Genomic DNA, 10823 nt, shown 5'->3' with positions numbered 1-10823 from the left:
TGATGTATAAAAGAAAAAATTGATAAATGAGATTCCATCAAAATTTAGAACTTTAAATGACATCATTAAAATGAAAAGTAGTCCTTAAACAGACCATATTTACAATGCATATAACCTATGACCAGAATATATAAAGAACTCTTACAGCTCATTAATAGACAACCCAATTAAAAAGTAGACATAAGATGATAAATAGCCAGTATAGCACAAGGCAAGGTGTGCAACTCTAGAATCAGAAAAATATTAATCAGTACAATAATAAGATTGAATAATACCCTCATTAGGGAGATGAAATTAAAAGTTTTAGAAGGCTTGTCATGTCTTTTTCTTTTTGTTGGATTCTCCCCCTTTGCATTTAATTTGTCATGCCCAATGGATTCATTCTGCTGGGTTTCCTGGGATTGTGATCCTCATTGTCTTTTCCTAGGATATTGTCTAAAATTTTTTGGAGTGCTGGTTTGGTATTCATGAAGTTTCTGAGGTGTTATTTATCATGAAAGTATCTTATTTCTCCATCAATTTTGAAAGATAGCTTTGCAGGGTACATCAATCTGGGTTGGAGGCTGTTTTCCTTTAGGGCTTGAAATACATCACTCCAAGCTCTTCTTGCCTTGAGGCTTTGCATTGAGAAGTCTGATGTGATTCTGATGGGCTTTCCTTTGTATGTGATTTGTTTCTTTTCTCTCACTGCTTGTAGAATTTTGTTCTTCTGTGGGACTTCTGGAATCCTAAACTATTAGATGCCTATGTGGACAATTTTTTTATCAATGCTAGCTGGAGTCCTATATGCCTCACTTACATGTATGTCAAGTTCTTTTCCCCTCCTTGGGAAGTTTTCTGCCATCACTTCTGTGAACAGTTTTTTTATGTCATCTGCACTCTCTCCTCTTTCTTCATTGACTCCGATCAGTCTTATGTTATTCTTCTTTGCATTATCTAGCAGCTGCTGGATTGATTTCTTGTGTTCCCTTACAATTTTAAAGCAATTTTTCTTTTCCTGGTCACTAATTGCAATCTTATCTTCTATATCTGAAATTGTATCCTCACATTGGTTCATTCTGCTGTGCAGACTTTTGATGGAGTTTTTAATCTCCTGGAAATCTGTTTGTATCTGTTTTATGGATTCCATTTGTTTTCTATGTTGGGATTCCATCATGTTCCTCAGATCCTCTATTTTTTTTAACTGTGTCCTCTCTAGGTTTATTAATCATGTCTTGCACCATGAGCACAATCTTTGTTGTTATCTGAGTAATTATTTCTGATTTCCTTTTTCCCAGATCCTCTTTTGTTGCCAGTTCAGAGAGTCCAGGTGGTTGAGTATCAGATTGTTCCATCTCGTTTCCCTTTGGGGTTGCTGTAGGTGATCCGGAAGTCTGTTTTTGAGGCTTGTTTAAGTGTCTTCTCATTTCCATGGGCGGGGGGAGGGGTGCTTCTGGTGCCTGCATGGCTCACCTTCTCTGCCCTAGGAGCATGGGATGGCAGTGGGGGAGCTTCCTTCAGGGTGCTCGGACCGGCTCAGCTTCTCTGCCCTAGGAGCCTGGGATGGCGGCCAATGCTGAATATTTTAATGGGCTCCATTCTCCTTTTCAAATACTGGAAAGGAGCAGAGATGGAACATGTCACACTTACGTGTGGTAGATTTTACTTAATAATATGCACAAGACTACACTGCAGAGCATAGAATGGCCTGGTTTTTATTGAAGCAAATCAGAGCCGATTTGTTCACTGCCCTCCATATAAAAAGTTTTTATGTCTATTGTAAAAAGCAAAGAATGAAGCTTCCATTGGCCCTCCCTCCCATACCCATAACTTGTCTTGGACCAAAATCTATAACCCTACAATCTTGACCATTAAGTATAAAGTCCTACAATCATAAGGATAGGCATCATGTCACCACCTTACATGTGTTAATTCTTCCCTCTCATACCCCACCAACTTCATAGCATAAGTCTGCATTCTTGCATTTGCTTCAAATGCTCAGCTCCTATGAGAGACGAGTACTAATCAAATGGGTTTATAATTTGTCTGTACATTTGTCCCATGGCACTTAGTATAGTTCTTTGTGCTCAGAGCCATGGGGTGTGGTTCCCGATTTAGCCTCCCAACAGTCATGTGTTTCTGAGTAAAAACAGCTAACCAAGAATTTTTAAACTTAACTGCTGTTTGGAATGAAAATTACAAAGCTAATCATTACAAAGCATGTCAAAAAGATACTCTTTTCTATGTTACATACATGACTCAATGTTTCCAGTTTTTTGTTTTATTGCTTGTTTCTTTGCTTCCACATCTTCTTTATTATATAGTGTAAGTTGGTCCCCTTTCTTCCATGGGGTTGTTTCCCAGACAGAAATTTGATTGAAAATCCTAATGAAGGACTCTTTCAGCCTTAGCTGTCAGGAAATACCTTCCCTTGTAGCCAGATTCATCTGTCATTTTCCTCCAGTCCATATAGCTGAAGGAAATTTTAGGAAAAGTCAATCAGAGTGAATATTCTAATACTGTTATTCTTCCTCTGAATTCCTCCTTTGCCCACTACTTAGCAAATTGGAGGAACTCTTCCTTGATGGAAAACCATAATGCTGTAATTGTAAGAAAAGAGAAATGAATGGGATTAAACCAACATCCATTAGCTCATCTTCATGACAGCTCAGGAAAGTTGATATTGCTTTCAATAGTTTATACCATATTTTTTCATTTGTTATCATGGTACAATTACCATCAAGCAAATCTACAAGCAAATTTATAATTTGGTAAGCTTACCATATTTATACACTTGGTAAGTTGAGATCATTAGCATGGCCATTGCTCTCAGTCTCCCCATTCTCCTGAAAGAACTGTGTTCCCTCAGCCTGTCTACTCATCCTCAGGCAACCACAGCTCTTGCTAGAACCCTACATTAGGTTCAGTTTTTTACAATTATGTTTAAATGAACATGTAGAGGAGTGTATACTCCTCTTTGTTCTAGCTTCATTCATTCAGCATAGTTATTTTGAGATTCAGTAGTTTATTACTGGTTACTGTTCATTCCCTTGGAATATACATTGGGTTTTTCACAGTTTGGGACTATTTACAAATAAAGCCACATGTCTTTGTATGAACACCTTTTAATTCTATTGGGTACATATGCATAAGTGTAACAACTGAATCACACTTATGTGATTCACTTATGTTTAAGATTTTAAGAAACTGTCAACATTTTTTCCAAAAAATGTTAAACAATTTTACATTCCTACCAGCTGTGTATGAGAGTTCCAGTTCCTCCAAATCTTCACTAACACTTATCATGAACAACTTTTTAAACTTTCTCCTTTTAATAGGTGTGTAATGCTCTCATTGTGGTTTTACTTCTCATTTTCCTACTGAGCAGTGATGTTGAACATCCTTTCATGTGCTCATTTGCCATTTGTATATTTTTTGTGAAGTATCTGTTCAAATCTTTGACCTGTTTTTTTAACTGTGTTGTTCATTTTCTTGCATTTTGAGAGGTTTTTATTCCAGATGTCTCTCTCAGTTACATCATTTGCAAATACCACACTATCTTAATTATTGTAGCCGTATATCAAAGTTTGAATTCATGAAGTGTCAGTCCTCCAACTTTGTCCCTTTTCAGAGTTGTTTTAGCTCTTCTATTTCCATGTAAATTTCAGAATCAACTTGTTAATTTGTAAAGAAAAATAATAAAATCTTAAAATGTTTATGAGCTATTGATTGGGATTGCCTGGGATCTATGTATCAGTTTGTGGAAAATAGACATCATGACAATACATGAACATGATGTTTGTAATGCATTAGTCTTAAACATCTTTTGTTATTTTTATTCCTGTTTAATGTCTTATCCTATTAAAGGATATTTTATATCAATATCTGTATATTCACTAATAAAATGTGCAAATGCAAGTCATTTTTATATATTGCTTTGGAATCTGGCTACCTTGCTTAACTCACTCTTTAAGTATATTAGCTTTTCTGTAGATCTCATCAAGTTTTCTACATACATGATTATACCATCTGTTCTCACAGAGGTTTTCTTCTTACTTTCTTATGCAGATACCCTCACTGCTTTCTCTTGCCTTATTGCACTGGACTGGAGGAGCACCTATACAATACTTCATAGAAATGGAAAGTGGGCATTCATCACTTGTTCCTGAGCTTTGAACTAAAGCATTCAGCCCTTTATAAGTATGAGTATAGATTATTCATAGACATGCTAGCAAGTTGAGGAAGTTTCTTTCTATGCTTAATTTGCTAAGTTTTATCAGGAATGATTTGGATTTTGTCAATTTTTTAAGTTTTTTGAGATGATAATTTTTTATGTATAAATCAAAACTTGCATTCTTGGAATAAACTCCACTTGGAAATAACTTATTCTTTTTAATATATTTAGATCAATTTGCTAAAATTATGATTAGAATTTTTGTGCTTATGTTTATGAGCAATAATAGTCTATAATTTTCTCTTCTTGTAATGTCTTTCTTTGGTTTATTTATAAAATCAATTTTAAAGTAATTCCTTCTCACCAGGTGTGGTGGCACACTTGTAATCCCAGCACTCAGGAGGCTGAAGCAGGAGGAGTGTCACAAATGTGAGGCCAGCCAGGGCTACATAGTGAGTTCAAGGCCAGCCTGAACTACATAGGAAAACCTTGTCTCAAAAAAAAACTATAATAAATAAATAAATAAAGTTAGTTCTTTCTCTTCAATATTCTGAGTTTACCTTAAAATAGAATTTCTTTTTTTCTTAAATTTCTGCATAATTTATCAGTGATACTTTCTAAGCTTAGAGTTTTGTAGGAAGGTTTTTAACTAATAATTCAATTCTTTGGTGCTGAGGTATAGCTAAGTAGTAGAGCCCATAAGGCCCTGGATCCAATCTCTAACATTGAAAAAAAATATTCAATTCCTTTAAAAAAAAAAAAAAAAAGGCTACTCTTGTTATTGGGTTTTTGGTTTTGGTTTTGGTTTTTTGGGTTTTTGTGGGTTTTTTTAGTTAGCTTTGATATTGGTAATTCATATTTTTCAAGAAACTTGCATGTTTATCTCAATTGTTGAATTTATTCAACATGAAATATTAACATCAATGGTTCTTAATATTCCCATAATTTAACATTTGTAGAATCTCTGCCCTTTTATATTTATAACATACATCTTTCTTGTTTCCCTAATCATTTTGACTAAAAATTTATCAATTTTATTGATTTTGTAAAACTTTTTGTTTCATTTTTAAATTGTTTCTCTGTTTTCTATTTCCTTAATTTCTGTTCAAATATTTATATTCCCTTTATTTTTTATTTCGGGTTTAAATTTTTTCTTTATCTAATTTCTTCAGATGAAAATTGGAATTATTGATTTGAGAACTTTCTTCTTTTTTAATACAGCAATGAATTTAGTGCTATAAATGTCCCCAAGAAGTATTACATAAGCATTACAGATTTTCTTAACAGGGCATTTTAATTTTTTTTCTGTTCTACTTTATAATTTCACTTTGTATTTCTTCTTGGAACTGGGAGTTAAAATATGTTATTTAGTTTCCAGTATTTGGAGATTACCCATAGACTTTTCTACTAGTTGTATTTGATTATCAGAGAGCATACTTGGCTGACTTGATTCATTTTAAATGTATTGAGACTTATTTTATGGCTTCAAATTTCTTCGTAAATGTTCTTTGTGCACTTGAGGAAAATACATATCCTGTTATAGTGGGTTGAGGTGTTCTATAAACCTCAACTAGGTCACATTGGCTAAAAGTGTGTATAAATATTCTGTATTCATAATAATTTGCTGTCTACTTAATAATTTTCTGTCTATTCTTAATAATTTGCTGTCTATCTGACATACCTGGCTTAAAGGAGGAAGGGTTTATCTTGGCTCCTGGTTTCAGAGGTTTCAGTCCATGGCTAGCTGGCTCTAAGGCAGAAGCATCATGGTGGAGGGACCTGGTGGAGGAAAGCTTGCACTCATGGCAGCCAGAAGCAGAAAGAGAGTGGAAAACCCCTAGAAAAGACATTACTTTCTATTTTTTTTGTTGTTAAATTCTTTTATTGGTACATTGTAGGTACACAACACAATTACATTTCTCATTGGGAATTGTACCTTTACATGATGCATCTTGGTTCTTATTTTTTCCCCATTCCTAGCCCTCCCTTCACCCCCTCCACCCTTCCCTATTTACAAAGACTTTATTTTCATTTTTTCCATTTCTCAGCATTTTTCCTTTCCCTTCTTTCCTTTCCCCTGCCCCTCCCACTACCCCTACCCCTTTGGACCTTTTCTTCCTATTTTGCATTATCGATTATTCATTCTAATCATTGGTACATTTTAGGTATACAATATAATGACATTCATCATGGGAAATTTGCACCTTTACATAGTCTCTCTTGGTTCTTAATTTTTCACCCTTGCCCAGCCCTCCCTTCAACCCCTCCAGCCCTCCCTATTTACAAAGATTTTTTTCCTCTTTTTCCATTTTCTCATATTAATCCCATTCCCTTCTATCCTTTCCCCTAGCCCTCCCACTTCCTTCCCCTTTGCCCCTTTTCTTCCTATTTCACATGACCTATTATACATTTAGTCCTTATTTACACTTCCAGTTTCTCACACCAGAGAAACTATTTGGTATTTACACATGTGTGTCCTATTTATTTCACTTAAGAGTATTGCCTCAATATGCATCCACTTAGCTATAAATGTCTCTAATTTCTCGTTTTTTATGGCTGAGTAGTACTCCATTTTATAAAAAAAACCACATTTTCTTTATCCAGTCTCCAGTTGATGGGCATTTGGGCTGTTTCCAAGTTTTAGCTATTACAAACTGTGCTGCTATGAACATGGGTGCACATATATCACTGTGGTATGATTCTTTTAATTCTTTGGGGAAGATCCCCAGCAGTGGAATAGCGGGGTCAAATGGGACTTCCAGTCCTAGTTCTTTGAGGTATCTCCATACTGATTTCCACAGTGGTTGCACCAGTCTACACTCCCACCAGCAGTGGAGCAGGGTTCAAAGAGACATTACTTTCAAAGCACACCCCCAGTGACTAACTTCCTCCTACTCTACCCCACTTCTTAACAGCACACTCAACTATGAACTCACCAACAGATCAATCTACGATGAGGCTAACACCTCCCTGATCTACACACCTTTCTAGGCCCTACCTCTGAACATTGCTGCACTGAGGATCAAGCTCATAATATATGAGTCTTTGGAAGACATTTTATATTTAAACCATAAGACCAGGCAATATTCTTTGTTGTGAAATCAAAGTTGCCTGATATTAATATAGCCACTTCTTTTAATTAGTGTTAGCATGAAATAAATTTGTTCCATTATTTTAACATATCAGTGTTCAAGTATATCTTTTGTAGATAGCATAAGTCAGATTGTTTTTTAGGTCCAACCTGACACCCTATGCCTTGGAATATTTAGACCATTTACACTTAATGTGATTATTAGTATGAATATATTTAGTATATCATGTTGTTATAATTTGTTTTATGACTTTGGTGATTAAGGGTTACTACCACATACCTTTAACTTACTATATTCTACCACTCCACATGTAATAAGAGCACCTTAAAATAACATGCTCCTATTTTTCTCTTCTGAAGTTTGAGCTAGTCATACATTTTACTATTCCATATATAACAAATCCTATACTATATTGCTATTATTTTTGTTCAAATAGTCAATTCTCAATTTAAAATAATTGAATTATCATAAAAAATCTTAATTATTTATTCATATACTTAACATTTCATCCCTTTGTATATATCCATATCAGGTATCTTGTCCTACTCTCTGAAGGATTTTAGGGTTTCAATACATTTAACAACACATTCAACACATATTAGAAAATCTTAATAATTTTCATACACAATTTTAACATTTCTTGCAGTATATATAAATTGAAATTAATCCCCTCTATTCGTGTCTCACACTGAGTTTTTATCTCTGGAAGTCCAATTTGAATCTTGCTTGTAACTTTCATAACTCTTTATAAAAATATGGGATATAGTCATACTGTTTCTGCTCATTTTAACATCCTTGTAGTTCTACGTCAGGTTTGAGGGTTTTTTTCTCCTTGTTATGAGTTGTGTTCTTCTGCCTCTTTGTACACCTGATGATTTTTGATTGGATGCCAGACATTGTGTAGTTGTGTGTACTTGGTGCTGAATATATTTTTCTTGCTATAAATATTACAAAGCTTTGTTTTGCAATGAAGTTAAGTAACTTTAAAGTAGTTTGATCATTTCTAGTTTTGCTTTCAAAGTATCTTAGGTGAGACTGAAACCATGCTTAGTGTATGATTGCTTCCTACATCAGAGGCAAGACTCTTCTGTGCACTCTATCCAATGCTCTGTAAATCTTGAGGTTTTTTTAGTCTGGCTGGTAGGAACAGGCATTTTCCTGGATGGTGTTCCTTGCCTTACCTTCGCCCAGTTTCCATTATACTTGTATACTAATTAGTACAAAGCCCCTTTCTAGAGAGCTGTAACTAATCAAATTTATTTATAAAGTGTTCATACATTTGTCACATGCACCTTAATATAGTTCTTTGAATGTGCTCAGAACCATTGGGTGTGGTTCCCAAATAAGATAACCTCATGACAAGCTGTCACATGTTTCTGAGATAAAAACAGTCACACAAGAATTTTGAAACTGCTGTTCTGAACTAAAAATATAGAACTTATCATTACAAAGCATACCAAAAAGGTAAATTACTTCATATTGACTTTATGTACTATTTTTTTTTTCAAAAGACACTTTTCAATTCAAAGTCAAACCAAGAAAGAATTCCTTTGGGAACAATTTTAACCACTTGGTTGAATGGTAACCAAAAGAAGATTTCCAAATGGCCTGAGTCCATCATTTAAATAGATGGTATTCCACATAAACCACACACCAGTCCCTTTTCCTATGAAGAATTGATGTTTTCCAGTAAGGATACGAGAAAAAAAAGCTTACGACAGTTAGTTCATAATGTTTCCCCAAGGGGTAGGCCTAAGCCAAATGGGTCAATGCATTCAATTTTATAGGAAAACAAATTTTAATTTCTACTTTCATACTCCTGGAACACAGTATATATCAAAATTTTCTTGCTCAATAAATAGATAGGTTTTACTACAAAGTTCCCTTCCTTGAATTTTGATGAAGGTATAAGCCAAACATTTGCTATTATAGACATGTTGGAATATCATGGGTTTACCTAAAAGTAAAACTCAATTGTTGGCCAATTTTCAAAAGTTTGTTTAAAAAATATCAAATGTAATCCATGACTTCAGATAAAATAACTTTTTCTATCTATGCTACAAGGATAATATTTGCTATTTACATTATATTTTTAATTTTCCTAAAAGCTAAACTTCTGATGTTTGAAAAATCTATACAACCCAAATGTCTATTGAAGATAGCTTATTAGGGCCCAAAACAACTAATATGAGATGCATTTTGATCATTTCAAGGTACTGATCCATTTGAATTCCATTTACAACCACATGGAATGTAGAATGGGTTTGAGGCTTATGGATGTGGACAAGATGTGATTAGACTGTATTTTTAAGATGGTTAATTCATGTGCTTCAACAGGAAGGATTGTAAATACAACTCACCCACTCAACAATCTGTATTTTAATAGGAATAAGCATTGTATATCTGGAACAAAAGGAAAGCTCTGAAATAAGAATAGAATTCAGCGTGCTTGTATAAGAAATATTCCAAGAAGACTAAGCAGCAAGCATTTATATAAGTACATAAAAGTCACCACAAAACTTCAGTTGCTTCTTTGAAGCAGATCATCAGAAGAAATGGCCTGGTTTCTAATTTCGTGTCCACTTACAAAAGAGTCAGTCATTCATAACTCTCATCCATCCCTAGGTGGAACTTCAGATCCTAGGTTTATGGTAACATGGTGGAAATATTTAGCTTTTCATATTTACCCTACCAGGGTCAATCATGGAAGATGGGAGAATTTCTTTTCTTGCCAATATGCCTGTTTTTGTAAGCTCCTCTAATTCGATTAGCTCTCATTTCCTAAGCCAAATTAAAGAGCATAAAACTCTTCTGGGGAAATTATAAAGACAATCTATCACACTCTGTCAGTTCTACTCATTCTATGACAGGCATCTAAGTGTGTCTACTCTTTAAATGTGGGATAGAGAGGGAGAGATCCAAGAGGGCCAGAATTCATAGTATCCCTGTACCCAGAAAATAAAGTAAGCCACAAGGAAGTTGAAAGCTAATTAACTATAGGTTTGTAATTCTGGTGAAGATAAACAAAATGAAGGGTTTATCCCTCTAACCAAGATGTATCATTTCATGTATCATTCAGTGTTAAAGCTCTCGTTACATGCCCTCTTGTATTACAATAAGATGAGGCACGGTCCACACCTCATCAGTTTTTAGTCCAGTGAGTGATGACTTCAATGAGTTTCATCCCCTCAAAGGACATCACAAGTCTACTCTTGATCATATGAAATTCTATTGCCTTTTCCTTGTGTTTTCCCTAGCAGGGGAAGATATTGAACAGGGTGGCCTCCATTGTGTTGATCTCTAAATCGCTAACTGCCAAGAAGAACCTCAGCTAGTAGAACGATGTCTACCACTAAATATGAGGACATCCATTTAAAATGCCATCCACGATGAGCTTGGGGCACATTCTTATAATCCCAGCACTCTGGAAGGCTGAGACAGAGGACTATAATGTCAAGCCCTACTGGGAAGGCCCTGAGTTCATTCCTCAGTGTCACAAAAAAAATGTTGTCCTACTTAAAATAACAGAAACTGAGTGGGGCTGCTCCAAAGTTCTTCTATGTTACAGTAAATTAAAC

The sequence above is a fragment of the Heterocephalus glaber genome, unplaced genomic scaffold (genome assembly GCF_053883595.1).
Source record: "Heterocephalus glaber isolate CG9 unplaced genomic scaffold, H.glaber_assembly_v1.0 deba00001719, whole genome shotgun sequence".
Classification (NCBI taxonomy): domain Eukaryota; kingdom Metazoa; phylum Chordata; class Mammalia; order Rodentia; family Bathyergidae; genus Heterocephalus; species Heterocephalus glaber.
The sequence above is the reverse complement of the archived record's forward strand: the minus strand, read 5'-3'. Positions refer to the sequence as shown.